This window comes from Poecilia formosa, unplaced genomic scaffold, assembly GCF_000485575.1.
Source record: "Poecilia formosa unplaced genomic scaffold, Poecilia_formosa-5.1.2 Scaffold132, whole genome shotgun sequence".
Lineage (NCBI taxonomy): Eukaryota > Metazoa > Chordata > Actinopteri > Cyprinodontiformes > Poeciliidae > Poecilia > Poecilia formosa.
The window spans coordinates 1,023,336-1,050,884 of record NW_006800071.1 but is presented as its reverse complement, the minus strand read 5'-3'; the positions used below and the strand labels follow the sequence as shown (position 1 = coordinate 1,050,884).

The 27,549-nt window shown below is 38.7% G+C and overlaps 1 protein-coding gene and 2 non-coding genes across 9 annotated transcripts in view; 1 reads left to right on the top strand and 2 right to left on the bottom strand.

The window, feature by feature from the left end:
* Nucleotides 1-27,549, top strand: part of znf827 (zinc finger protein 827) — a 95,324-nt gene that overhangs the window by 3,569 nt on the left and 64,206 nt on the right. The gene's annotated exons all lie outside the window — the stretch shown is intronic.
* On the bottom strand, nt 25,785-25,857 carry trnav-aac (transfer RNA valine (anticodon AAC)). The gene has a single exon. It is a non-coding gene; the product is annotated as a tRNA-Val (tRNA).
* Nucleotides 26,037-26,109, bottom strand: trnam-cau (transfer RNA methionine (anticodon CAU)). The gene has a single exon. It is a non-coding gene; the product is annotated as a tRNA-Met (tRNA).

The window sequence follows — 27,549 nt, the reverse complement described above, 5'->3', positions numbered from 1 at the left end:
TTAATTATAATTAATATGCATTTTCAGCACCTTTTGATATGTTTCCTGAAATTATTTACTTTCACTTTTGACAAAAGTCAATTATGAGAGAGAGAGCAGCCTATGTTAAACCGCTCTGCAGCAGGAGGATTTCAGTAACACCAAAACAAAGAGAAATTATCATAAAGTTGACAATTTGATCCCTTTTGCACTTTATACTTACAATTTGCATTAACTGTAGAGTTTGTAGACTAACATTTTCCAAATCCTGCATGTTCTCTGACACACAACAGGCCTCTGACATCAGACTTTATTGTAGTATTATATTCACTCCTAGGAGCTTCTTGCATGTTTTGTGGTTTCTCTGATCATTTGAAACACATCAGTGAATCTAAAAATGACTTCTTCACATTGTGAAAACCTTCACAACTGGATGTGGCAATAACTGATTGGGAAAAGCTCAGCTCTTTACTTCAGATCAGCTGATTATCTGTCAAGCATTAAATCAACTGATTTACACTTCAGCAACTTCTTAATTTTGTTGTTTTCCCACTATGTTTGTAACAAATAAAACACATAATATATTATCTTTGGATCTCTTTCCATCGCCTGTTGGCTATTTGTCTATTTTTTTGTTATGTGTAGTCATTAATTGTGTGGGACTGTGATATGTTACCCTTAGAGCAAAGCTGTGTGCTCATTTTTGTTACATCTCTGGGACCTTTCTCCATTAATTCACCAACCTTGTCAGCACCAGCCGTATTCATGCCCTGGTCCTAATGAGGCAGGATGTCATTTCTGGGTTAGGTGAGGTTCGTGTCTGGATTAGGCATGCATTTGTTGCTGTTAAGATGTTAGTTTGTTTTTGAGGCTTTGTACATGCAATTTGAAAGCAACTCCCTCTGATATATTTGTTGCATTATATGCCTGTCTGTGTATCTGCATAGCTTGTAAAATACTCTTACAGATATCATATAGCAGGCATAAGATGTGTATGATTTGGTATCTAATTGTTTACCTTGAAGGCTGATCAGATAAGTTATTCAAAAAAGATGAGAACTTTATAGGTTTACTTCTTTTATCCTGTAAAGAAAACAAAGAAGTATTATTTCAACAGGAATATTTTGGGTTTTAATACAAGACAATTACAAAATGCACACTTGTTTCTGCTTGGTTATCATATAAATTAGTCCCAAATCGAGAGAAATATGTTTCATATGGTATACAAACACAAAGTTGTGTGTATTTGTGAAAACGAAGCAAGAGAAAACCGATGGTGATGGAAATCAATGCAATGTTGTCTCTTCTGTGCTTGTCTTGACATGCAAACAGTTCAATATCCAGGCAGCAGAGACTAAATTCCACAGTAACATGTCTTGGATAATACCATAGATTCTTGGCAAGCATTACTAATCCAGCTCTCTTGCTTTTGCCACTTCTCTGACTGCATCTTGAGAAAGCCGGGCAAAGAGACACGTTGGAATTGGGGTTATAATTCTTGCCCATTATGACTGAAGGTCATATCGCAAATATAGAGATGGATTCTCTGCTTATATGAGACCAGAACTTTTTAACCCACATCCATATATTGTTTGCAAGTCTGGTGTAGGGCCTGAAGTAGGGCCTGGGCTCCAACCACTCAACAGAATGGATATGTCAGAAGTGTTTTGGTTTTTGTTTCCTGTTTTGGGATCTTCTTGTTCTGGCCTTTTTTCCCTGTATGAGCTAAATGATAAATATGTTTTGAAATGCAGTTTTGGTTACAAAGACTTCATAATCCATTTTTGTTATGGCTGGGTTCCCCCCGCCCCTAGTTCCAGTGTTAAATGTTGCTTAGAAATTAAAGTTTGTTATTTTTTACTTTGAGAAGGCATGCTTTTGTTAACTTTTAACTTTTTGTTGGATGTTTGTTCATCCTTAAGACTTAAATTCATATACCTAAAATTGATTTCCTAATGTCTTAAATTCAATAGAAAATTGTAAGTTGGCCCTAATTACATTAATCACAGGTCTTAAATTTTCTCGTGGCAGGACCATTTAATCTCATATATTCCATGTAGTTTTTTTTTTTTCTTGTGGTACTTTTCTGTCAGGCAAAAGTTTGAGTTACATGCAGACATCTTTATTGTGTTTTGTGATGCGGGGCAATTGAGGCTACCACTAACTACCTGCTAATATACCCTTGCTAGCTATCTAGCTATCTTTTTTGCATCCATCATTGGTAATTGCAAATTTTCTTTCCAGTTGGCTGGACAACGTTCATCTTTGCCAATTTAAAATATACAATTATTTTGTACATTTCTGTTGTGATACAGGCCTTAAATTTAATTCATAATAATCTTTAAAAAAGTCTTAAAATCTCTTAAATTTGAGATGGTAAGCCCTCCAGAGATCCTGGTTAATATACCTTTTGATTACAGCGGTTGGATCAACCACTTTCCACTACCTTTGAATTTAGTGGAAAGCAATCATTTCTGGGACAATTTATTGTCAAGCAAAATTTGTTATCATGACACCCAACAAGCTTTGGAAATCTCTTAAAAAGAAAAGGCCAAGCTAACACTGGGTGTAGCGCTGTGGATATGCTATCTTAGCTCAGACCCAGGTAGACTGCTTGTTCTGCCCTGTCTGCTCCGCTGATGTCTGTTACAGACGAGGAAAGTTTTCTTTAAGGATGGCACGCTCACGTGAAAACGAAAACAAACCTCCGATCGTGTGTGTGCGTGTGTGTGTGTGCGAGTGCGTGCATGCGGGTGTGTGCGTGTGTGTTTCTGTGTTGGTGTGGTGTGTCTGAGGGTACAGAAGCTGGCTATGGAGGTCACAGTGCAGTATGGCGCCTTCACTCTGACAAGCACACATGACCTTTGGTGCCACAGAGGAACCCAGCATTCACTCTGACCTTGGTCTTTATTATTGTTTATGTAATTTTTCAGTCTAACTACCCCGTCCTAAAAGTTAGGGACTAGTTTAAATGCTTTTAAGTTCCAGTTTTATGACCGGCGCTCTGAGTCAGCGAGAATACCATGGGGAACACTTTTATTCCCTTCTCATCCCTCCTGATTATTTCCATTTAAAATATAGAGATGTTCATCATTTCTGGACTGAATTGAAGGTTTCTTTCCCCCCGCCTGCCAATAGCTGAGAGACTTGGTGGCTCTCTACCTTACTGTAATGGCGGGTCACTGGCTACCTTCCACTTTTTATGATTATAATGACCTTGGTAGGGCTAGGGCTTGAAAACATTGGATTATAGGGAAAATGAGAGAAGGGTTTCCATTTCCCTCTTGGCATCAAATGTTCGGGGCTCTTTCTGCCAAGAATCCTCCACCTCACCACCGCTGCTATGTTCTCCCCTAAGCTGGCTGGGGTTGGGGGGCGCGTGCTGGCAGGTCCGATCGCACAAAGCTCAAGCGAGAAACGAAGCACAGCCTCGAACTTGGAAATGCATTGCAGGACAAGGGGAATAACGCTGTGCGCCTTTAACTAACCGCACGTCATCTTGGGTGCATAGAAACTGTTTTCAATTAGCGTTCATATTCAGCTGACAAATTAGATCCCATCGTTGGTTTTTTGTTTTTTGTTTTTTTACTTGATAGTTGCAGAAAACACAAAGTTGTTTGAATGAACAGTTTGTTGGGCAGAGTTTAATGGGCCTGGCTTCACAGAAGTAGCAGAGCCTCAGGGCTAGGATCAATATTTATACACAAATGTTAACCTTATTTGCTACTTCAGACAATTGGCGAGGCACATAGACGTGGAGGCTTTACAGCACTTAAAAATGAAGGACTGGGAAGGGAAAAAAAACTTGCTGTTCTGTTTGTAAGTCAAGATGAATGTAAAACGGTCAAATAACTGACTTAATGAAAGGGATTTTAACCGGCCTCATTTTTATTTTACAAAACCAGAATCAGTTCTCTCCACTGCCATCGTTCAGTACCCTGATAACGATGTGTAAAAAATGTCGGAATAAATTATTTTGGAGACTTTGTGACCCCAAGATGCCCCTCTTTGCTGCTGTTCTTTTTTTCTGACCTCCTCCTCTTCCTCGCTGCACTGAGGAGCAGCTGAAAGACACAGTAGTGACCCATTTTCAGTTAACTGGCAGAGGCCATCAGATTTTTATTCAAACTCTTCTCCTGTCTCATAGAGCTCTTGATATAACAAGGTTCTCTGGACTGTTTTGGAACTGAATCAGGCCCACAGCATCACAGATTTAATGCCTAAATGCTTCCTAGCCATCTGATCTTTACATACATTTGTAGGACAGACCAGAAATGTATGGCCTATCCTGTGTGGAGATTGGGTGACTTTCAAGACGCCACTTTTTAATAATCTGATAATTACTGAGCCAATAATTTTGTTTAAAAAATATTGAATAGTAACATTGTTGTTTCGAGAGACTAAGACACAACATCCAAAACAATAAATAAAAACAAATTAAAACCACTTACAACCAAAGTCATAAATTAAATTGATTAGGATGTCTCTAAAAATATTAATGATCAAAATGGAAATTACCAAGCGTCATGTTTTTAGACTCTAGGAGGAAGCTGGAGTACCCAGAGGGAACCACATAAGCACAGGGGAGAACATGTAGGAAAAACCCAAAACACATTCCAGGATTCAAACTCCCAACCTCCTTGCTGCTGTGCTGAGTTTGGGATTTTGTGCCTGTGTTTATTAGAGTCTTTTGGGCCTATAAAGCCCCAGATTTCACACAAGGAATCAGTGGGTGATCTAGATTTGAAAAGACTCAACAAACTTCTCCTTCCAGCAGGACTCGTTCACAGTTCAGGTGCTTGCAAAGTCGGAAACAAATAATAATGGATTGTGTTTCTCTTTCCTGCTGCGTGGCCAAACATTCACAGGGAAAAGTAGTTTCTCCAACTCAGCCACAAACTTCAAGCACTAAAGGCTTACAAAGCGTCACAACGGCACCAAGTCAAAACTTCTCACGAGGACAGATGCATTGCTGGTTTGTCTGCCAGCAGCATTTGGAAGGAAGAAATCTGTAAAGAGTTTGCAGAAGAAAGACAAAAGAACTAGAATTTTCTCCTTTTAAAAAATCTGGTTCAGGATGTTTTAAAATGACATTTCTTTCTGTGAGTCCTACTGACCTGATGCACAAATCAATAAAATTGTACTTTGATGCTTCTAACATTTACAGAGAAACACTGATATTATTCATTCCTACTTATGGTTTCTAGAAATTTTGAATGACATTTAATGTAAAGCTGCTGTTTCTTTAAAAATCTGAGTTGTTTACTCTCCAAATATATATGCTTTATCCTGGAAACATATTATTATTTTTTGTGTGCCTTTAGAGAACTTAGAGAGTCAAAGGTGGAGTACCACTTTTGAAATCCCCCTCTTTGGGATCATTATGAATTTCTCACATTGCAAACTGAGCCCTAGAAACTAATGAGCAACGTGGAATTTAATTTTTCTTGACTTCGACATGCTGGCAAGGTTCTTAATGAATTAAGAAGACACAAAACTGGCAATTAATTAAATGAATGTAGTTATTTCTCACTCGACGTGTAAATGAGATTTAGCATAATCATACAGTTTATCCCCCACTGCATGGAGTGCAGTGTCCTTGCTTCACAACTCTCACTGTGCCTGATTCATCAACTGTATATCTGGTGGCATCAATGGATGCTCACCGGTTTCAGCATCTGAAACAAATGCACATAACTAAAGCTGTATAAAGGCCTGGTTATTTTTAAATAAAATAGGCCAGTTCCTATTTTTGCACAAAGCCTCTTGTTTATAGAAACTCTTTTACCACATGATAAAATGATGTTATGGGGAAAAATGTAACTCATAGTTTGTGTTGTGATCTATGTGGAAGTTACTTAGCCACATTTTATTTAAATTACTGTTAATACCTTTTGACTGCAATTTTAACTTTTTGTCATGTTGAAACCATAAATATTTAGACTTTGAGTATGCCGTTCTGAGGCACCAATATGCTTTAATCCACTGGTGAGCAATGGTAGCTAAAAATATAGTTGCGTTCACCCTAAAGTGCTAATCATAAACATTAGTTCTGCTAATGCTAAAGCAATACATGCTAAATGCTAAAATTCTAACTTCAATTAAAAACATATCTGCCCTTGGACGACTACAATTTAATTTGAGTCTTTCAAGAGTTTGATTCAATTTAGCTCTTGAATTAAAGTTCATATACTGTAGAACTGTAATTGTTCTACAGTTCTCAAGTACCGTATTTATGTTTATAGCTTGTAGTTTACCGTTTTATTTTGTTCTTGTATGTTTCCTGTTTGAATTAAAGTTATCAAGGGAAAAAAAGAGAACAAGGAGAGGAAACTGACCTGCTGAGTAAAGTCTTCACTCACTTCAAAATAAGAGCAGGAATATAAACATCTAACTACTTGAATAATTATTAAGTCTATAACCAAAAACTTCAACACACATGTTGAAATTTATTGAACTGAAAGTTTACATTACAGCCAAGCAAATTAACCCATTAGAATTTATCCAAACAAAATAATTTAGAGGAAGTGTACTAAAGGTTTCCAAAATTTAGCACATTAGCTAACTTTACTATTATCCCATTAGCGGATTAGCGGAAACGTGTCATTTCATCCCATCTCTGGCTGCATGTTTAGGGTTGATGTTCTGCTGGAAGATGAAGCTGTGTCCACTTTTGCTGCAACAATTTTCTCCAACCACTGCCTCGTAGTTGGCTCCATTTATCTCTCAATCAGCTCCCACTAGTTTCTGTTCTGACACTGTGATACTGCCGCCGCTGTGTTTTGCCATGGGAATGGTGTGTGTTCAGGAGTACATGGAGTTGTTTTCTATCTCATTTGACCAGAACACCTCCTGACAGGTGTTTGCTGTGTCCTTTACATTGTTTTTGGCACATAGTAAATGGAATGGCTTGTGGCAAACCTCCAACAGGACTTCCTTTATCTCTCAGGCCTGATTTGTAGGGTGAACTGTAAATAGTTTAGGAGAGGATTGCTGCTACTTCTCCAAAGTTACTGTGGGGCTGTCACTTGGTTGCTTCTCTGATTAATACGTTTAGGTGTTCTGCCATGCTTTGATGGGTTAGCAGTTGGTTCTTTTTCTCTCCATGTTCAGATGATGGATTGAACAGAGACGTGGGAGATGTTCAAAGTTTGGGATATTGTTTTTTAATCTAAATCAGCTTTAAACGACTCCACAACTTTTTCCCTGACCTGCCTGCTGTGTTCCTTGGTCTTCATGAAGCTGGTTGTTCTCTGATTTTCCTCTAACAAACCTTCACAAAACTGCAAAGGTAGACTCTGTTCACTAGTTAGGGGAATTCTGAAGGCAATTATTTACGGGGATCAGAGTAAAAATGCACTTCACACTTCTTTTTGTTTGTTTTTTTTTTAGATTTTTTATGTGGAAAAAGAACATTTTGAGACCTTGAGTCATTTTCTTTCCACTTCACAATTATTCGCTTCTTTGTTTTGGTCACAAAATCCTAATAAGATAAAAGTTTGTGGGCATTAACACTTTTGCAAGGAGCTGCACATCAGGCATCTGGGAAACATTTCTTTTTTTCCATTTAAAGTTAGCTTTAGCTTCATCAAAGCATTGCTCTTTGTGATCGCCTCATCCCAGTGGATGATGTGCTGGATTTGATACCCTGACATACCTCCTTTCTAATTGTGCTTATGACAAGACAGTCAAAAGTATTTTGCTGCTACTGGCTTTACTACAGGCACATTGTTTCTGATTTTTGCCTGCCATCACTTCTTAGCCGCGCTGCACAATGAATCAATTTCATTTGATCAAGAGCATACAGTGCTGCCTACCCAGCAGTTTTGTGGATCTCGTATGGCAGAAGAGGAAAGTGTTTTTTTTTCTTTTTTTTTCATCTGAAAATTGACATTTGAGTCATTATTCAGCTGGAAAACAAATCTGTTGAAGGGAAAATGTTCAAAATAATAATAAAAAAAAAAAAAACTGAAATAACCCGATGTTCACATCCGCAAGCTCACCTTTTCATAGAGTTTTTGCATTCAATCTGAGGTACATCCATCATTTCTATTCATATTTACATCATTTAGCTAAGGCATTAGATTGCCAAGGATTAAAAGAATTCCTTGCAATAAATGCAACAGTCTGAAGAAGGATACAAAAACTCAAAATCATCACTATGGATGTGAGGGCAGCTAATAACAATAGAAGAAAATGTTGAACAACAGCACTGGATTGTTGGTTTTACGATTTTTTTCAGTGTCCAATGAAAGTATCAGTAAAATCACTAAATTTTAAAATATGATAAAATGCGCAGTTACTGTGTGCAGATTAGTGATACAAATCACACTTCTTTATGCGACTGGTGTCTTAAAGAAACATATTACAAATGGGGGGAGCAGTATTTGTTAGTGGTGCTGTGACTGCTGTCAGAGCCATACCCTTACCTAAAAAGAAGTGATATATTTGGTGCTGTGGTGGCGCAGGGCAAAGCACAACCCATGTATTGAGGCCTTAGTCCTCATGCCGGTGGTCGCAGGTTCGATTCCCGGCCTGGTGACATTTGCCGCATGTCTTCCCTCTCTCTCATAACCCTCTTTCCTGTCAAACTACTTTATATATGTTATCAATCAGTGAAGTTTATTTGTGTAGCAAATTTCATCAGCGGCAGTGCAAGTGCTTTACATCATGAAAACATCATATAGTGAACAGTTGTAAAAACCAATAACAGACATTACATTTTTCCATCAATAAAATAATGAATACACATCATATATGTTGTTCAATGTTACATTCATTAATGTCCAAAAGCAGCTCTAAACAGGTGGGTTTCTAGCATTGATTTAAAGGAATTCAGTGTTTCAGTTGTTTTGCAGGAAGTTTGTTCCAGATTTGAGGTGCAGAGAAGCTGAAAGTTGCTTCTCCTCGTTTGGTTCTGGGAATGCAGAACCATAATTTTTATTCATCACTTTTAGAGTTATCATGACAGTGCTACAAAATATCGTGATAAGATTTGAAGTAAATGCCTTATTGAAGGTCGGAATAATTTTTCAACAATTTATGTCACATTTTTTTATATGATTATTGCGCTTACTCTTTTACATTTTGGGTGCCAGATAAAGTCCAGTTCAGATGCCAGAAACGATGACAAAGGAAACCAGAAAATGCTCACATTGTAAAGGTAATGTTTGCTTTATGTGCCTGCAGATTATTTTACTGACCAGAGACCAGGCTAACCTGAAACCACCAGGCTAGTACCTGCGTCTCCGCTTGGTCACTATCAGACCCCCGCCCCCTTTTCCTTTGTGTGGAATGGAAGTGCCTCAGTCTCGATAACGATTTTTTTTTTTCCCCCCGTGTTGACAAGTCACAACATGGAGATCTACAGCTCGGAGAGCAGCCCTTTGGCTACGTAGAGCTCTGCTTGCACTGAGTAATAGCAATCTCACAGGAGTAGCAGGCTTTCAGCTGGCAGCAGTTCATACGGAACAGCTCGCCGGTGCAGCTGGGAAAGACAGAGCATGAGTGGAAGAGGGGAGCGAGGGGCTGGTGGAGATGGAGGGAGGGAGGAAGTGGAGAGGAAGAGCTGTTAAGAGCTTTGGGCGGTTTCTCTGTTGTTGTACCACACAAGTGCATCCAGGCCCTGCAGGACGAGCCTTTAACAGGCGTGAGGGATGGAGAGCATGAGAGGAGTGGAGGAGGATGCAGCGGAGGAGGAGGAGGAGGCTTTGGTTTGGGGAGCTGAAGCCGGCCGGTCGTACCAGACGCCTGATCCGAACATAGATGGGATTTATTGTTTGCCTCTGCATCACCAAAGGCATTAAAATTACTCTGAGAGATAAAGAACTTCCTTGATTAGAATCCCCTGCAGGCTGAGGATGTGGTGCATCATTAAGACAGGCTTCAGTTCTTGCAGTGCATTCACTCCAGCCCTGTTTAGTCTGCTTTAATCAAACTAGTTTGTTTGCCTAGAAAGTCCGGACAGTTTGGGGAGGTGTAAATGTCAATCGAACTGTGATGCGGACCAAAAAAGTGAACTCTGGTCTCTGAGTTTCCCCCCTTAAAAGCTGCTAAACCCAGTGGTAGAGACGCTACTTCAGTCCACCAGCGCCCCACCATGTTTTGTTTAAAAAAATGTTAAAAGTTACATAAATTTGGTGGTGCATGATCAGACAAAATTTGCAAATAATAGCATGAGGCCAGTTCAAAACCCTATTTAAAATAAACAAGCAATGCTTATCCTGGTGGGGGCGCAAATGAAGCCTGGTGGCCCGCCAGGCTTATAACTCAATTGGGGATCCCTCTGGGCCGCCTACAAACCTCTGTCTCGATTTTGTTAAAGTGAACACTTGCGTAATTCAAATGCACATGTGAATACCAGGCAGACTGGAGATCACTCCAACAGTAGGAAGCGAACTATATCACAGGGGATTCTGGGTAAATACAACCAAAGCAAATACAAAAGTCTAGTGCCAGCAGGAAAAATGGTTCATGGTCTTTTACCAAAGACAAAATAGAAATCCTACAACCTCTAAAATCTGATGACGCTACATTTTTGTTTAAATTTTGTGAAAAAGCAAGTTGCGCTCATGTAGACTTTGTTGTTTCCTTCTGTGGTTCTTGATGCAGCACTATGTGTATTTTAAGGATAACATTAAGTAATACAAACTAAATCCTATTACACATGGAAAAACAATTTATATATTTTTATGATTGCTTCACAAGTAATAAGTTAAACTCTACCTGTTGTTTCTGCCTTTATTGGGGAAACATAAGATATTAAACTTCTTAGCTTGTTTACTGTAAGTTCAGTGTTTATCTGCTGATGTTACTTTCAAATAGTTAAAATATTATGGCACACTTAAATACCCACTGCATTTCAAAATCCAAATGATTGTTTTTAGTTGGCTGCTAATGTAGAATTAAAATCAATAGCCATAATAACATCTGTATGTTGTAAGCCAATGATAAGAGGTATGTTGCACACAAACTAACAGAGCAGCGTAGGAATGATGAAGCATCTGGTGTTGACATGTTGGGCCCCAAATGAAAATGTGCTTAGGGTCCCAAAAAGGCTCGGGCCGGCCCTGGCCACCACAGATGTTTCAAAGGATTTGGTTCTTTTGACACAGAGCAGTGAGAAAGCAAACTGCATCAGCCAAGAATGAAATAAATGTTGCATCTTTGGTCCTCAATCAAACTGAGTCTACTGGATTATCAGATGTGAAAACTCTCCTACTTTTTGCTTCTCACTGTATAAAACACTAACTTTGCATGAAAAATGAAGATTTAATGCTTTTATACACGTATCTCTGATCTGCATGGAGGTCGGCCAACATGTTGATCTTTGTCGCCCTCGCAGAACACCCTCCACAGCGCAGTGCAGTGAGATGACCTCACTTCCTGTGTGGGTAGAGGAGGGCAGCAGGGCTCTCATGCACACAGACACACTTTCCCTCCTGAAGCCTGGCTCCGGTTTCCCCTCGGTGCTCGAGGGCGGGGGGGCCTCAGCCAACCCCCGTCTTTCCTCCTCAGCATGGAGGAGTTTTCAGCGTTTTCACCTCCCCTTCTGGAGTTTTAGGGATGGAATCGGGAATCAGTTCAGAGAAGAGATTAAAAGTGCGGAGGGTTGTTACAGACGGAGCAGTGTGTGTTCATAAAGCAGCAGGCGCTCTCCAGGGAAACAATAAATCAGCTCTAAACGGAGAGTGGAACTGTTTTGGCTCGAGTGCAAGAAATCCTGAGAAGTTAAAATCCTCTATATGATGTCATCTCTGTCAGTTATTGATGCTGAAAATGCTGGTAAACATCTTGACTGATTCATTGTCAGGTTAACTCCTCCTTTGCATGCTGCGGTCATAGCTGCTGTTACAGTAAATAATAAGGTGGACCAGGCCCTAATATAAATTCTTTAACAGTAACTTTTAAGGCAGGCATGTAGGTTCTTTCAGAGTATTTTACAAAAATCCAAGTTTAATCTGATTCAGAGTGGGCTAAAAAAAATCACAGAATCACTGGAAACACAATTATTGGAACCCCTGCTGTTAACACTTTGTACAACACTTTTGCCACTATGGCTGCGTTTACTAATCTCCCAAGGGTTCTTAAAGTTGGTAAGATTGCAAATTCAGAAATCTGAATCCTACTTTTCATACTTTTCAAATGTGAAATATGCTAAGCTTTTCCATTTTAGGTCTTCAATTATATTTCATCTTAAATTATTACTTCTTCCCCTATAGTTTCATTTTAAGATTCATCTGTACTGTGATGTTTTACTTCTGCCTGAGGATGTCGGGGAATATTAAAAGAACTTCAAACTCCAGGATGCAGGGAAGCAGTTCGCTCGCCACGTTTAAAGAGATTTGGCACGCATTCACACCAGCCCTGTTTAGTCTGCTTACTTCTACTTTCAAATCTGTTTCTGTTTAGACAGTTGCATTAAATCATCTTGTTATTCACTACCAGCTATAGTGATGAAACACATTCTCAACCACTGAAATATACATTTGCTACTGCATGTGGTTAAGGATTTAAGTTTGGTCATTTAAATGTAGAAGCACTAACATTACATATGGAAAAATGCTACTTAAAGTCGACAGTTGATAAGTTTGTCGACAAAGTTTACTTAACTTTGTCATTGCAGAGTCATGGGGGAGCTGGTTTCTGTCCCCAGCGGTCATTGGGTGAAACAACCGTTCACACACACATACACACACACTCGCACCTAATGGCAATTTAGAAAGATCAGTTAACTAACATTCATGTTTTGTGACTGTAGGAGGAAGCTGGGGTAACCGGGGAGAACCCATGCATTCTTTTGTTTCTGATGAACCATTTCTGATCGAATGCTTCAGATCATTATTCCACGAACAGACCCAGTGAAGACTCCATTTTTAGTTCTGGTTTTATTTTTAGAGACAGAAGACAGATCCTCTGTTGTTGTTAACAGTGGGCATGAAGTGCTTATCTGCACATCCATCTTTTTGTTTATATAAACCCCAACAGGAGCGTTTGTTGTAGAAATGCTCCTTCCTAGTGCGATCTGACTAAAGCATATGGTTAGTTAACATTTCAGCAATTTAGAAACTCCACGTTTACTTTTGTGATGGTAGGACAGAATAAGGTTGAAAAACAAACAAAAAAACGAGTACAGTACAAAGTACGATATAGAGATTTGATTTTTAAAACTTATTTTATTTTGAGATTTTTACAGAAGAGGATTATGGCCAAAAACAAAATAGAATTCTGACATTAAAAATCACTTCTAACAGAAACTTGGTTCTCTTCCTGTAAAACTTACGTTGGTTACTCCCAGGTGCCCATCTACATTAAAGAAAAATATCTTTTTGTTTCTTCAATAGACTTGATCCTTTTCCGTAGATTGTTTTTGCAAAAGAATTTATTTGAGCTTCTAAAGCATCAGGGCACTAATAAATGTGGCCAGCACTGTACCTCCATTCTTCCTCTTTCATTGCTTTCCAAGGACATTTGTTCATTTCATATGGTTTCTTTTTACTGCTACTAAGATTAGGTAATCACCGTTTTCTGAATATAAAGGAGATATCATGTGTTTTTATTCTTAAAACCTAAAAGCAAACAAAGTGGGACAAATGTGAAGTTTCTAAATGAGTTGACATCAGAAACGGCCGCAGGAAGATGTGAATCAGACGGCCCGGCTCGGTAATTGCCTGTGTTTTTTCCCACACCCCACGGGTCCTTTGAATGGGGGCCATGTTAGCTCGGATTGCCATGTCATTAATCCCTCGTACTCTACAGGGGAGTGGTCAGCGGCAGATGTGTTTGCGCTTACTCCAGAAGGTTTTCTAGATTAGGACAAATCCTCCCTGAAAAAAAAAAACTGTTTAAAAACCCCATTTGGCACACACGGCCGAATCGTGTGGGCTCATAGCCGGCCAATGACAATGACGACCATCCCTCCCTCGACATATAATTCGCCCCCACTTCCTGATTTTTTTTTTTCTTGTTTTGTTTTGTTTCTAATCCCCCCCCCACCCACCCACCTCGTGATTCTCAAAGCGTAACCCCCCTCACTCCCCTACGTTGGTTCGGACTGGCCAGCGTAATTGTTTGGAAGCCGGCTTCTGTCATTTGCATGTAGCAAGCAGCCACTTTTCCAGTTTCAGTGGTTTGACCTTGTTGTACCTGCCAGCCAGAAATGAGATCATCAGAAGAGTAGACGAGAAGCTGACATCTCTCCTCCACCTACCCGTGGCTTTAAGTGATGGTTGTCATAGCAATCATTATGCCACAGAACAGACTCAGTGGGTGAAGGATGGCTTTGAATGCCGCAGCCTCAGGTCACAACCTGGTTATGACAGAACAGATAGACCTACGGAGGTTGGCTGCAGACTGTAAAGTAAACAGCTGCATACGCTGCTTGTTAGGGCTATAAATTCTATATTCCTATTTGAGCAGTTATGGCAATATTCCCTTTTTTATAGCATGAAAATGGGAAGGCAGGTATTGGTCTAACTGAGAGGAGAGGGGCAGCGTGGTGCAAACAGCGCCTCCCGTTCCCATCAGCCACCCTGGCTAGCATTTAACATGGAGATTGGAAATGGAAAAAGCCCCTCAAACCCCCCACCATCCCACCATCATTCTCCCTGGACCTGCATGTAAATGAGATAGCAGTGAGCATTTCCTGCTGTGCCACAACAATTCCTCTCCTTTTTGTTTGCTCCTTTCTTTTTTTAAGTGATGGCCTGGAAGCGCTCCCTTCTTTCACCAGAACCAATCACTAATCGTGACCCAGTCCTCACTAACGATAGCCAAAATCCCAGGTTTGAGTTCCTTCTGCCAAATCTGTTCAACTAAAACGTCCAACAACCCTCCTTTTTTGTCCTCCTTGCTCCTCTTCCCACTTTCTCTCCTGCTGTATATATTTGTTGTTAATGTTGCATTATAAACCTGCCGAATTATCTCCCAAGTCTGTCCTCACCTCCCACTGGACCTTGATTGTGTGACCGCTGTAGGACCGAGCGTCCCTCCTTACCAGTAGGACGATTTACAAACAATACATGGACACTGTCCACGGCAACCTTCCACCCTCCTACTGTCTCTCACTTCTTTCTTGCACAGCTCCACAGCGGGGAGATGGTCTGTTCGTTTCACACTCATTCTAAAGAATGCACCCTGTCTTCTGCCGGACGTTGGAGCAACATCCACATCTCCTTTGACAATAGACGCTTTGTTGGCCAGCGGGAAAATTTATGACAAACTCACTTTTTTTTTATTTTTTTTTATTGACTTGCCTTGTACAATAATTTTGTTTGAAACCACGTGAAATTCATAGAATGAATTTGTGTAACATAGGCATGGGATGATAAGAGATTCTCACAGTATAATTTGCCACAGAATCATAGCATAGGAAACGTGTAACTCCACAAGCTTTTATTTAAACCCTATAAACCTTATTTGTTCTTAATGCTCAGTTCTGATTTAGGTTTTTTTTTTTTGTGTGTTTTTTTTTTTACGTGGTCGTTTATGCTACTAATTAAACTCAATTGCACTCAGAATTCTGTTTGAATAGTTTATGATCCCAAAGCAACCCGCATGTGCAGAAGAAGAACATGGATATCACACAGCAGCACATTGTTTATAGAAGTAATAATGGACAGAGTAGTCTATAGATCACTTTTATTCAGCGACAGGAAGATCATGACAACACATAGACTGCACAACTAATAGCAACGGCTTTTTGTGGAGCATTAACTGCAATTTCTGTAGAGAAGTTTGTTTTGGATGTATAGTTGAAACCAAGAGTGGTGTGATTGTGATCTGATGCGCTTCACTGACACAGACTTCTTTCATAAGTTCATAATCATAATTTTCAGGCATTGTTTACTTCCTGATTTACTGAATCTGGCTTTTTCTGGTGCAGAATGATGTTGCATGTCTCGCATCAATGACATAAAAGCCAGATAAAATGCGATATGACCGTTCAGACTGCTGGCACTTTGAAAACAATCAGATACAAATCCAATTTAGTACCACACATGGAAGTGGCACAAATCACATTTTTTGGAGGGGTGGGCATGGGGTGAAAAGTTTGGACATAGTTTGCGTATTAGTAAAGTAAAGCGGATTTTGCATGCAGAGGTGAGGAAAGTTTGACAGCAGAGTTGTGACAAAAAGGGCGGGCGGCATGAGACTGAGAACAAAATTACGTGGCCTTTGTCACGCAACTGCGACTATGAGAACTGATTTCGGCACTTCAGCTCTGTGTTGGAGATTTTTTTCCTTACACTTTTTAAAATGTCTAATGACTGTCTGGTTTGTCTAATATCATGTGTAAGTAGACCTTAGAAAGGAGAAAACAAATCCTATATTTCAGTTAAACCAGCCGTGTTTGGACTGGAGGGCATTCCTCCACTGTGCCCGCTCCTTGACCTGCAGAGTTAAGAAATCTAAACTGCTTTGTGGAGAGAAGTTGCTCAATAACTTGATTGGCGGAGTGTCTTCCACAGCGAAACAACGCTGAACTCCTCAGAATAAATGGAGAACTCTTGTTGCATCTAAAGGCTTGCTGTTCAAAACACAGTCAGGGTTGTTGCTACTGTGTTCTCCACTGCAAGACCATCTTAGATGGATCAGGAAAGAATCATCCTCTGAATTGTTAGAAATATATTTATTCCATTCTGTGCACCACAAATCTGGAACAAACTTTCAGAAAACTGCAAAAAGCTGAAATACTGAGTTCCTTTTAATCAAGCCTAAAAACCCACCTATTTCTAGTTTCTTTTGAACCGTAATCACCGGAACGTTGATCATATTTGATGCATATTGATCTTTTTGATGATGGCTCTTGACAAAACTTACTGTTACTCGTTTCATAATTGGTGACTGTACGGTGTTTTTATATTTATGATGTAAATCACTTTGAACTGCCTTGTTGCTCAAATGTGTTGTGCAAATAAACCTGATTGATTCATTAATTATATTTTATGTACATTATTTAGCTATTTACACTGATGCTGACAGTGCCGCTGTCCTTAACTTACATGGAAATGTAGCTTCAAAAATAGATCGAAAAAGCTGCAAAGAGTAAATTTTAAAAATCTAGTTTTTTTTTCTCTGAGGACCGTTTTCTAATTGTGCTAGTTCTCTTGGTTTTAATAAAGACGCTTGAAAAGTGAGACCAAAGGTTAGTGTGTGGACAGTCACTGCGTTCAGTCATAGTCATGTGCTCACAAATTTAATCAGCATTACATATTTTGAATATCAAAGCTGAAATCCAACTTTAATCTGATGGACCGAGCTGATATCAACAGGCAGTGGCAGCTCAGCCGCTTGAAGCTTTTTTTATAAGAAAGCCTTTTAAAAATTGTATATTTATTTTAAAACATTATTTTTCATAATATCCGTTTTTCCCCAATAAATCCAGCTAATTTGTTTTCTGGGGAAACTTCTGTTCTTTAAGCCAACTGATTAAGTGTGTGAACAATCCGGTGTAGGAAGGGAAAGGACCTCTCTTTTATATAGATAACACACAGATGTGATGGTATTTAACATTTTTTAAGTGAGATTTTTCTAAGCCATACAAAGACAAGCCGATGTCTTGATATATTAAAATATCATAGCATATTTTAGTGTTTCAAAGGCTTTGAAACTTTAAAATATTATTCATTTCCAAAAGCATTGATTTGTGAAAGTATATTTCAGTGTTGGGTAATCTGTATATTTCTTTTTTAGTCTATTTTTCTTTTCCTGAAACAAATTTATGTTCATTGTGCTTCTTTATGGGCTCAATGATCCACAGTTTGCTCCTTTAAAACATGCTGAATAATTGTAGCAGTTCAAATCAAAGAAGGCGGCACTGAGACAGATTTAGGCAGAATACTGCAGAATTAAAAAAATTAAACAGTTTACACAAAAACGTCAGAATTTGCATAGAAACATGAAGATGACATCCTTAAAGACTAATTTAGATTTTTTTTTATGTGCAAAAAAGGTAATTTGGGGATTAGTGCCTCTTTAAATGATCAAAATAATTGAGATATTTTTGGACTGAAATAAGCCTAACAGTTCACTGGTTGGTAGTTTGATTGTTGAGATTTAAAAAGAGAGAAAAAGTGAGTGCTTAAATCTGGATTTATCTTCCTATATATAAGTATGTCAATGAATTTTAAGCATTGCTGCCATTATAGAAGGAACACAGTCCAAGTGTTTTTGACAATTACTTTTTTTTTCATTTTAAATTAATATTTTTTTTTTTTATTTTCAGTAATAGATTCTCTCATCTTTTGTATTTATTATTTAAGCCATCATTTCCTTTTAACTAATAATGAATGTGACCTATACCAGGTCTGAAGCTTGTTGAAACACTTCTAATATGACGTAATTTCATCTTGTACAGGAATTAAAAGCCAAAGATCTAATGATAAACTTTGCATTCATGTTCAAAATGCAAAGTGCAGATTCAGTAGATGTATCACCTCTCTCCCCTAAAGCGGGCCAATCGATTTGATGACACAACTGATGTTATGAGAAGCTAAAAAAAGGAACGGAAAAATAAACCGCTGGTGGTGGGGTAGGGGGCTAAAGTGCACTTCATCTGCATTGAGGAATTTCAGAGGTCTCGGGTTGTCTCATTCTTTTCCAAGAACACTTCTCCTTCCTGTTTCACCTCTGGCATACGGCCCAAAGAACCCACAAACCACGGAGGCCAAGGCTGAAAATACACTCATGGTAATTCGCGCTACATTTCAGTACGACTCGAACCAGCAGTAAATATAGCCGCGCTGCCTGAACTCTGATCCTCGCTGAGAGGATCATCTCACCTCAGAGTATAGCTAAAATATGATCTTTTGTGTCTTTGTCAAAGGCAACAGTTGGATGAGATTATGGAGGTAGTTTAATGAGAAAAGGAGTTTGATCCAAAGTTTTCCAAATATTACAACGTAGAATGTGCTGATGAAATGTTTGTGGGTGATTTCCAGTCGCCGACTTGCACCGATTCAGATTCTTTTAGGAGCTAGACTATAAGAAAATATAGGAATAGAATTAAAACTACATTTCCAGTCTTCCTGCCCAAATATGTCATTGATTATTGGGAGCAGAGGAGATGTCTTTGTGTGAGAGCAGTTATTGTAAACCAGAGTTTTACTCATATTTTAATCAGAGTTGATATTTTAAACTATCTTTTGCATCTTATATGACAAATTTGTTCTTTTAGAGTGGTTGGCTTTGCTAAAGCAGTGTTCTCAGACAGAGACTTAGATTTTAGATTTACAAAAGACTTTTGAATTAAATTCAAAAATACTTTATTAATCCCAAATGGAAATTAAATATTGTAGCTCAAAAGTTATTGAGTTATCAAAGTATCTTTAAAGAATTATTGATGATGCTGTGGGAAGGAAGCAACTCCAGTAGCAGTCAGTGTTGCAACAACTATGAAGAGGTTTCAGATTTTACTGGAGATTTCTGACGACTCATTGCCTCATGTTACTGTTATTCTTTTCAATGAGCAGCCTTCTTGTCCTACCAAAGCACTCACAGATGGCCCAGTCCTTGTTCAGCAGTCCTCCCAGCTCCAATCAGAGGAGATGTTCAGTTTTGCACTTCTCATGTGTGAATCTGCCACTAGCTGTGTTGTTGTTGCCTCCTAATACGATTATCAAGTTAAAAACCAAACCAGACTCAATGGCCGTTAGATACATGTCCTAAAATGTTTCAACGTGGCAAAAATACACTTGCCTTTCAAATGCCTTCATGCATTTCTCTGCTTCCACTGACAGTTAAGCATCTTACTGATATTGAAAATATGGTATGGTGCATTCACTGACTGTTAAAAGATTAGATTTTTATGTTTTTTGTTCCCGATCAAGCTGAAAATTGTCCAATTGTGGTTACCAGATGGGTTTTATGGGGCTTTCTGGTATGTTTTTCTAGTTTTGGTAGAACATTTAATGCCTGACAGAAACACAGTTGTGAGAATTTTGTTTTCCCCAGGATCAACACCGTGTGAAAGTAAAACATCAATTTGATGGTTCAGGGTACCAGGAGTTCAGTTTATTTATTGGACATTCATTTTACATTCAATTTTAAATCTTTTTTTTTATTCCTTTGGAACAATTCAAAATTCTTTTAACACAAAAAGAGAAATCTTCTTATGAAACTTGGCCTATTCTTTAGTTCATTTTGTTTGCTTTATTTAATTAAAATTTCTTATTTGAATTGTTGCTGTATTTTTGACATTTTTTCTGTCTTTATCAAAACAGGTCTCACTTGTAAATGAGATCTTGGATCCCAGTGAGATGACTTGTGTAGAGGTCAAAAACGTATTGAATTGGATTTTAATTTGACTACTTTTATTCATTTTGGCTTGTTTTTTCCTTGTAATATCTTGATGTCATATTTGATGTGAATAGTTTTCTTTTTTCTTTCAGAGTTTATCAAGAAGCTTTAAACTGTACAATCACAAAGTTTATTAAAATTAAATGCCCACCGTGCTTCATACCAACTTGGTTCAGCGATCTTATCCATTGCTTGGTTTTCACATTTCATTACCTTCTAGTGAAAATAACCACGAACATAAACTAGAATTATTAGGGTTTTCTGCAGTAATGGCAGTAAAATGACTGAAGGGACATCTATTTAATTTGTTCAATATGTATTTTATTGTTTGCTTTCTGGCAGAAATGGAAAGGCAGGAAGAGTTTTAAGTGGAGAAGTGATTGAGAAGTGTGCAAAAGGGATCAAGTAGGTGACAGATTATGCAGAAAAGGAAAGGGGGGTGAGCATTATCCAATGTGTCCCAATTAATGGAATTACACTCCTCCTTGGGAAGGCTGTTAGTCATTTGTTGAAAAGTGAGTCTGCCGGTGGTGCATCTCTCCCACCATATTGTCCAGCGAGCGCTTATTAAGCCAGGCCTGACCGCTGGGCATGCTCATTAGCATAGCCCGCGGCCGTGGCAAGGCCCAGTAGGGCTCAGCTGGACACTTAATTAAGGCCAAAGCTTCTTCGGCACTACCTCCATGCTCTTTGCTTCCCTTCCCGTGTCCTCACCCCCCCTGCTCAAACACCCTTAACCCACCCATCGAGGCAGAAATGTGCCCGCACACAACTGTCACCCTTGCTGCCTTGGCAGGAGAGGGAGGCTAATCATTTTGGTCATGTAAATGTGATGGCTTTAGTCGGAGTATGTTGTGGCAGTCTTTTATGTTGCCTCGCTCTGCACGGCTCTGCGGTCGCTTTGCGGTCAGCAGTCTTTGAGATTTTACTGACTCGCTGACCTACACTACCTCTCTCTGTCTCTGGGTCTCTCCCTCATTCTTATATTAGCTCATGGGCATGACTCTCCTTTTGACATCGGCGCAGTATTGATGCATCCCCTTCCAACCTTAATCGGCTAATGGCCTCTTCTTCTTGCCTGCCCAGCCAAATCAACCCCTCCCTTATTTATCCCTTTATCTCTTCCTTCTTTCCTTTGCCTCCCCCCCGCCGCCACCCTGTTTCTGCCTGGGGTCGCTGACGCCACTTTTCATGCCTACCTAAGGAAGAATAGTTTAGTACACATGCATGTTTATGGGTTCATCCGCCAGAACACGATGACTACTGACAGAAAATGTATTCTATGGTTTTTAACTCATTTAAACCTCCATGGTGGATTGATCTTGAGGGCTTGGATTATTTGCTGAACTTAACTATTCCCAAGAAATATTTGATTACCAACCCAAAATATCGTTTTTCGTAGCAGCTAGTAGCAGTATCAACATCAGAACAATAAAGTGGGTCGATGGAAACTAGACGCTAAGATATCTAATCTTACTGTAAATATTTCACTGCAAAAACACAAATTCTTGCTAGTGTTTTTTTGTGTGTGTCTTATTTCTAGTTTAAGTATCTTGGTACACTTGAAATAAGTAGAAATGTATAGAAATATATAGACTCAGAAATAAGGTAATTAACTTACAAATAACTTTTGAGGAAACTATAGGAGCTTATAGAAAATGGGAAAATGTGCAAGTTCTTATTTGTGTGTTTATGCTGAAGATCTTAAGTCAAGCTGAAATAATTAAGAACAGTTTGTTCTCCATAAAATGCAGAAGCTTTGACTTCTGTAAAAAAATTAAGAACTTGGATTTCAACAGTACAGCGGAGCCTCGTCTTTTTGCAGATTTTCTGTGCAACTGGCCTTCGAGTTATTTGCGAAAAATCAACCTATTTGTGAATTGTTTTTGTAGAGTATACATAAAATATTTGCAAGACAGAAAATGCAACACAGGAAGTGGGAATAATGGGGCATAGTCCTACTTAACATGCTTTTGGCTGGCATTTGCAAAAGAGCCAGTCCAGGAGCTGCTGAATTAATAGTTATAAAAAGTTAAGAAAAGTTATGAGTTTATAAAGGGGGATCTCAGTTATTAGTTGATTTTAACTATTCACGGGCAGCTGTTGTCCCTGTATTCATAAAATGAGTAACATTAAAAATAATCCTTTGCAGTAATGCATACAGTGATATTTCAATGACCATATCTTACCCAGAACTTATATAGAAGTCTACATTGACTAAAAACTTGATACTCTGCATTTCTAAAATGGTAATCACTAGAGGCTAATAAGCTCCTTTCTTTTTTTGCTTTTGGTTCATGCAGAAATTTTATATGATCAATGTCGGAGATCAACATATCTGACTTGATTTGTGTACATCTGTTTTAAAGCCTAAGATGGCTTGTTGTTGTCACCATTGATTCCCTTCAGTCTATTTATATAGACTCAGTCTGGACTTCTTAGGTGTCCCTCTTTGTCTATAAAGTAGTGATGCTATGCATTATTTGTGGCCCAGAAAGATCATCCTTCTGCGCTGCACCAATGAATCACTCGTGTGTGAGCGATAACAGATCCCGACTGCTGAGCACCCTGCAGCTGTTTGTCTCAACATGCAAGTCATCCCCGCCATTACACCGCTAAACGGTCCCCTTTCAGTGGCAGACGCTTGCCGCCTCAGCCCGTTTCTCTGCATCTCCATCACTCGGGGTGGCGGCCGGCCGGGGTGTGTGGTTACTGTCGCCACGCCAGCCACGTTCCAGAGGCAAAGCACTTGACTGCATCTCAGAAGCAATGCAATAGAGGGAGGGCATAAGCCTTAGAGTAACACTTGAGAAAAATGTTTGCTCCAGGCCTTTCACTGCAGTTGTGGGGTGTAATGCCACTGTTGAGCAAACAAATCTGTGTGAGTATCATGCATTTAGAACTTGTAATGCTTAAAAATTAAGCAGAGATGCCATAAAAATACAACCAATAGGGTTAGGGTAACCTTAGAGCAGTCGTTCTCAATTATTTTCATTCATGGTGCCCTAAATTTAATTATTATTGAGAAGCTGATAAGTGTAATAATTTGTCTATACAGACTACTGTATGCGTTTTTTGCACAAACATTCAAAATTAGGCTTGCAACAACTTAAATTTTAAATTGCAGCTCATTTTATTGTGCTAAACTTTAAAACTATTTTAAGTGTGTGTGATTCTCAAAAAAGAAAAAGTCCAAATGATTCACTGAGATGTCCATTTTTATACCAAACTTGGCACAATTCAAAACTTTTTAACTCTAAACATTGATTACTTGTCAGCTTCAGCAGCTTTTTCCTTTATAAAAAGACAAAACTTTTTAAAGAATTTTGTGAAAAAATTGCAACAATATTGCTTATCCTTTAGTATATCATGAAAATGAAAATTGCATATCATATTGCATTCACAGTAAGCCCAAGGGCAGTGTAGGCCTTGTCATACTTACTGGTATTTTTCTGCCGGCTACTGACATTTACTTTATTTACATCTACTTGCCTTCATCGTTTTTCTTTTTACTTCTCCATTTATCCTCCTCCTTCAGTTCTGGATACTGGTGTGCTTTAGTGAGTTACTTCTTCTACTGGGTTGACTAGTGTGAGCACTGCTGCCACCTAGTGATTGGATGCTTCTTTATCATTCAATCATGTATAAAGACACTAACAAAAAAGTATTCCTCTTTTAAATTAGAGGTAGACCAATATATTAAGTGACCAACAACGTAGATCAATACATTTGCTTCTATCTATTTTTTATTTTTTAGATCTTGAAGGACCGTAGGCAGGATTGTAGTTGCTGTGGGTGTCAGGATTAAAAGCACATTTTCAATCAGTTGAAGCTGATGAGCAATAAGTTCTTACAAAACATGCATTGATACAGATTTTAAAGAGTGTTACCAGTATCTTACTTTTACATCAAGCCTGTTATAAAAACTACAACAACCACTGTTTCTCAGTTATAAATTAAGTTTAACAAATACAGTGGACCAGTTCGGTATTCACTGACTTTTCTGTGGAACAGTACTCCAAATTATTAACTAAGCCTCTTCATGAATTTTATGTCTGAACTATTAATGGAAAATGCACACTTGGGAACCTGAAATACTTGCCCACAATGCTATATGACATTTTGTTGGCTAGAGTTTACAAAGAAGAGCATCATTCATTTTCCTTGGCGCTAATTGGCTCAACACACAAAAGCAGAGATGAGGAAGGCTGGAGATGTTGGCTTCTTCAGTGTAGCTAAGACGGTATCCATTGTGCATATTAATTCATATTAAGGTATATTTGATATCAGATGGCGTCTTTAGAGAAGGTCTCAAACATTTGCAGATTTGGGCAATTTTTGGGTGTCTGTGGTCCCTTATCTCTGCAAGTACCAGAAATCAATTAGCATTAGAAAATTAAGCTACTACATTATCCCCATTTTTACTTCAAAGCATATGTCAGATTTTTATTTAATTTAAAATAAAATGCTTTTAAGATCCTCCTGGTGTTGAGTGTACAGACCATAAATGTGGAAATTGTAGTCTTGATTCAATTCTTTGAGATGTTGTTTTCCTGAAACTGGTAGGAGTGATTGAATGTGTGTATGCCAACATGGACTGAAACATCAGTCAGTGAGGAGGAAGCCAATACTCCTAAAGAAACTTAAAATGCCAGATTACAGTTTACAAATGCACACATTGACAAAAAAACGTCATTTTTGGAGACATTTCCTCTTGTCTGATGAAACTGCAGTTGAACCGATTGGTCATAATGACCACCATTAACCCATGGTGTATGTAAACCTGTGGTTTCAAATGTATCACGGATCTGTTTAAGTACATAGAAATACATTAAGGGGTTATTTTGCCTTATTCTGAAAAGGAAATGACCCTAAAACTTGTTTTAACCAGACAACAACACCCACTTCCTTAGCAAGCGAGCATCTTTGTTCCTGACATGGTTAATGTTGTAGAGTGATCATCCCTTTAGCTCAGGGGTGTCAAACTCAATTTCACCGAGGGCCACTTCAGCATATTGGCCACCCTCAATGGGCCACATTGACGGTACAAATCAGGAGTGCATCCCTGCTAAAACACCCCAGACAAAAGGTTGACTTCCCTCATTCAGTTCTGTAGAGGCTTATAATGAGTCAATGGTCCAGGTGTGTTAGAGAAGGAATGTATCTAAAGCTGCAGATGGTAGCTCTGGAAAACTAGACTTGGGCACCCCCAGCATAAATGTATGAAAATACAATGTTAAAAATGAATTAAACACCGCATATTGTTAACTGATTTTATGTATTGAAGTTTTATATATTGCATTTGAGTTCCCATGGCCTATAAAATGCTGGGGGGCCTTGAGTTTGACACATGTGCATTACGCCATAGAACTGCCAATTGGTAATTGAAGTAAAGTAGCTTCGATTTCAAAGAAGCCAACATTGAAGCATTGGCAAATGAACCATCACAAAAGAGGAAGGCTCTTGTTGTCTCACTGCACCCCAAGAGATGCATAACCGACAAAAACCATTTCTGTCTGGTTTCGAACCAGAGACCTATTGCGTGTTAAGCAAACGTGATAACCACTACACTACAGGAACTGAACTACTCTTGTTTGTTTCAGTTTGAGGTTCCAAAGTTGATGATGTGAGATGCAACACATGAAAATTTCAACTCAGGTTTGCACTCAGATGCCTGGATTCAGAGTACAGACCATGACACCACAGAACCCTTGTTGACCTTTAGTAAACACCTGTGATGAATAGAACATGCAAAAATCTGTTTCTGTCTGGTTTCGAACCAGAGACCTTTTGTGTATGAAGCGAATGTGATAACCACTACACTACAGAAACTCATGCTCTCTGCAGTGTTCCTGGTAGATGATCCACATTTTGTTAGAGACTAATAACGAGCATGGAACGATGTCAAATACCACAGATCCTCTCAGAGAGCACAGTAACTTGGTGAACAAACTGTCAGACTTATACTTGTGCCTAATTTCACATTACAGTCCATAAACTAAGCCTGGGAGCAACAAATTGTATTGAAGATGTCATTACCAGAGACAAATGGTTCTGCAGAGACTTGGCTAAATGGCTAAAAAAATAAAATCAATACTTACAAATAAAAAATGGTTCAAAAATGAAATTAACACATTAAAAAAATATATGTGAAATACAATCAACACTTGAAAATTAAAAATGGTTCAAAAAATAATATCAACACTTAAAAATACAAAATCTCTGGAAAATAAAATATTATGTATGTTGTTTTGAAAAACATTAGAATATAAGCACTTTTATCAAATCTTCATTGTGGTAAGATCATGTAAGTTATTCTTAAATCCATGGAAACTCAATAGTTTGTAAGGTAGGTGAGTTAGCTCAGCAGGTTAGAGCACCGTGCTGGTAATGCTGGGGTCAGCGGTTCAAACCCCGTATGGGGCAATTCATGTGTAAGGTCTTTCAGACAATCAACACTTCAAAATAAATAAGGGTTCAAAAATAAAATCAACACTTCAAAAATAAATAAGGGTTCAAAAATAAAATCAACACTTCACAATTAAAAAATGGTTCAAAAATAAAATCAACAGTTCAAAATGTATAATGGTAACTGTTTCTGTCTGTTCAGTCCATAACATCAATACTTACAAATAAAAAATGGTTAGGAAGCACATTACAAACCTTTTGTTGAAATGGCGCGTTAAATTCAAGTCTCCATTACAGACCAGAGAAAACTAAAGAGAATGCAACGTTGGGTTAACCCATTTGAGGAGCCGGTAGTTTATCTTGAGGAAATAAATGACGATGCAGAAGTTAATTAGATTGCAACATGCGCAGTCCGCTGTCAACCACTGCGGAACACGAAGAATTAGAAACCGCTGGAAGTAACTCATCCAGCGGATTTAACAAATGGAGCCTTCTTGGTGCTCGTTACCCAGGAGAGCGGCGCTCTGGAGGAGCTGCAGACGTAACATCATCTGTCCGTTTCGGAGAAGCGAAACCACGCAAAAAAAATAAATAAAAAAAATCCTGGTAAAAGCTCACACCGGCCTGCGCAGGGTAAAACACTCACAGAGTTCAGTTGATCTGATTGGATCAGACAGATCCAACTGACTGATGAATTAGCTCAGAATTTTCTGCAGACGTGAACCAGGAGGGAGTTGTTCAGACCCCAGCGGGTGAAGTGATGCTAATTTAAGTAAAGTTGCTTTATTTAATTTATTAAAAGTTATTGGGGCCTCAGTCAGTGGTTTTTGTCACTACGAGAAAAATGTAGATACATTTATCTGC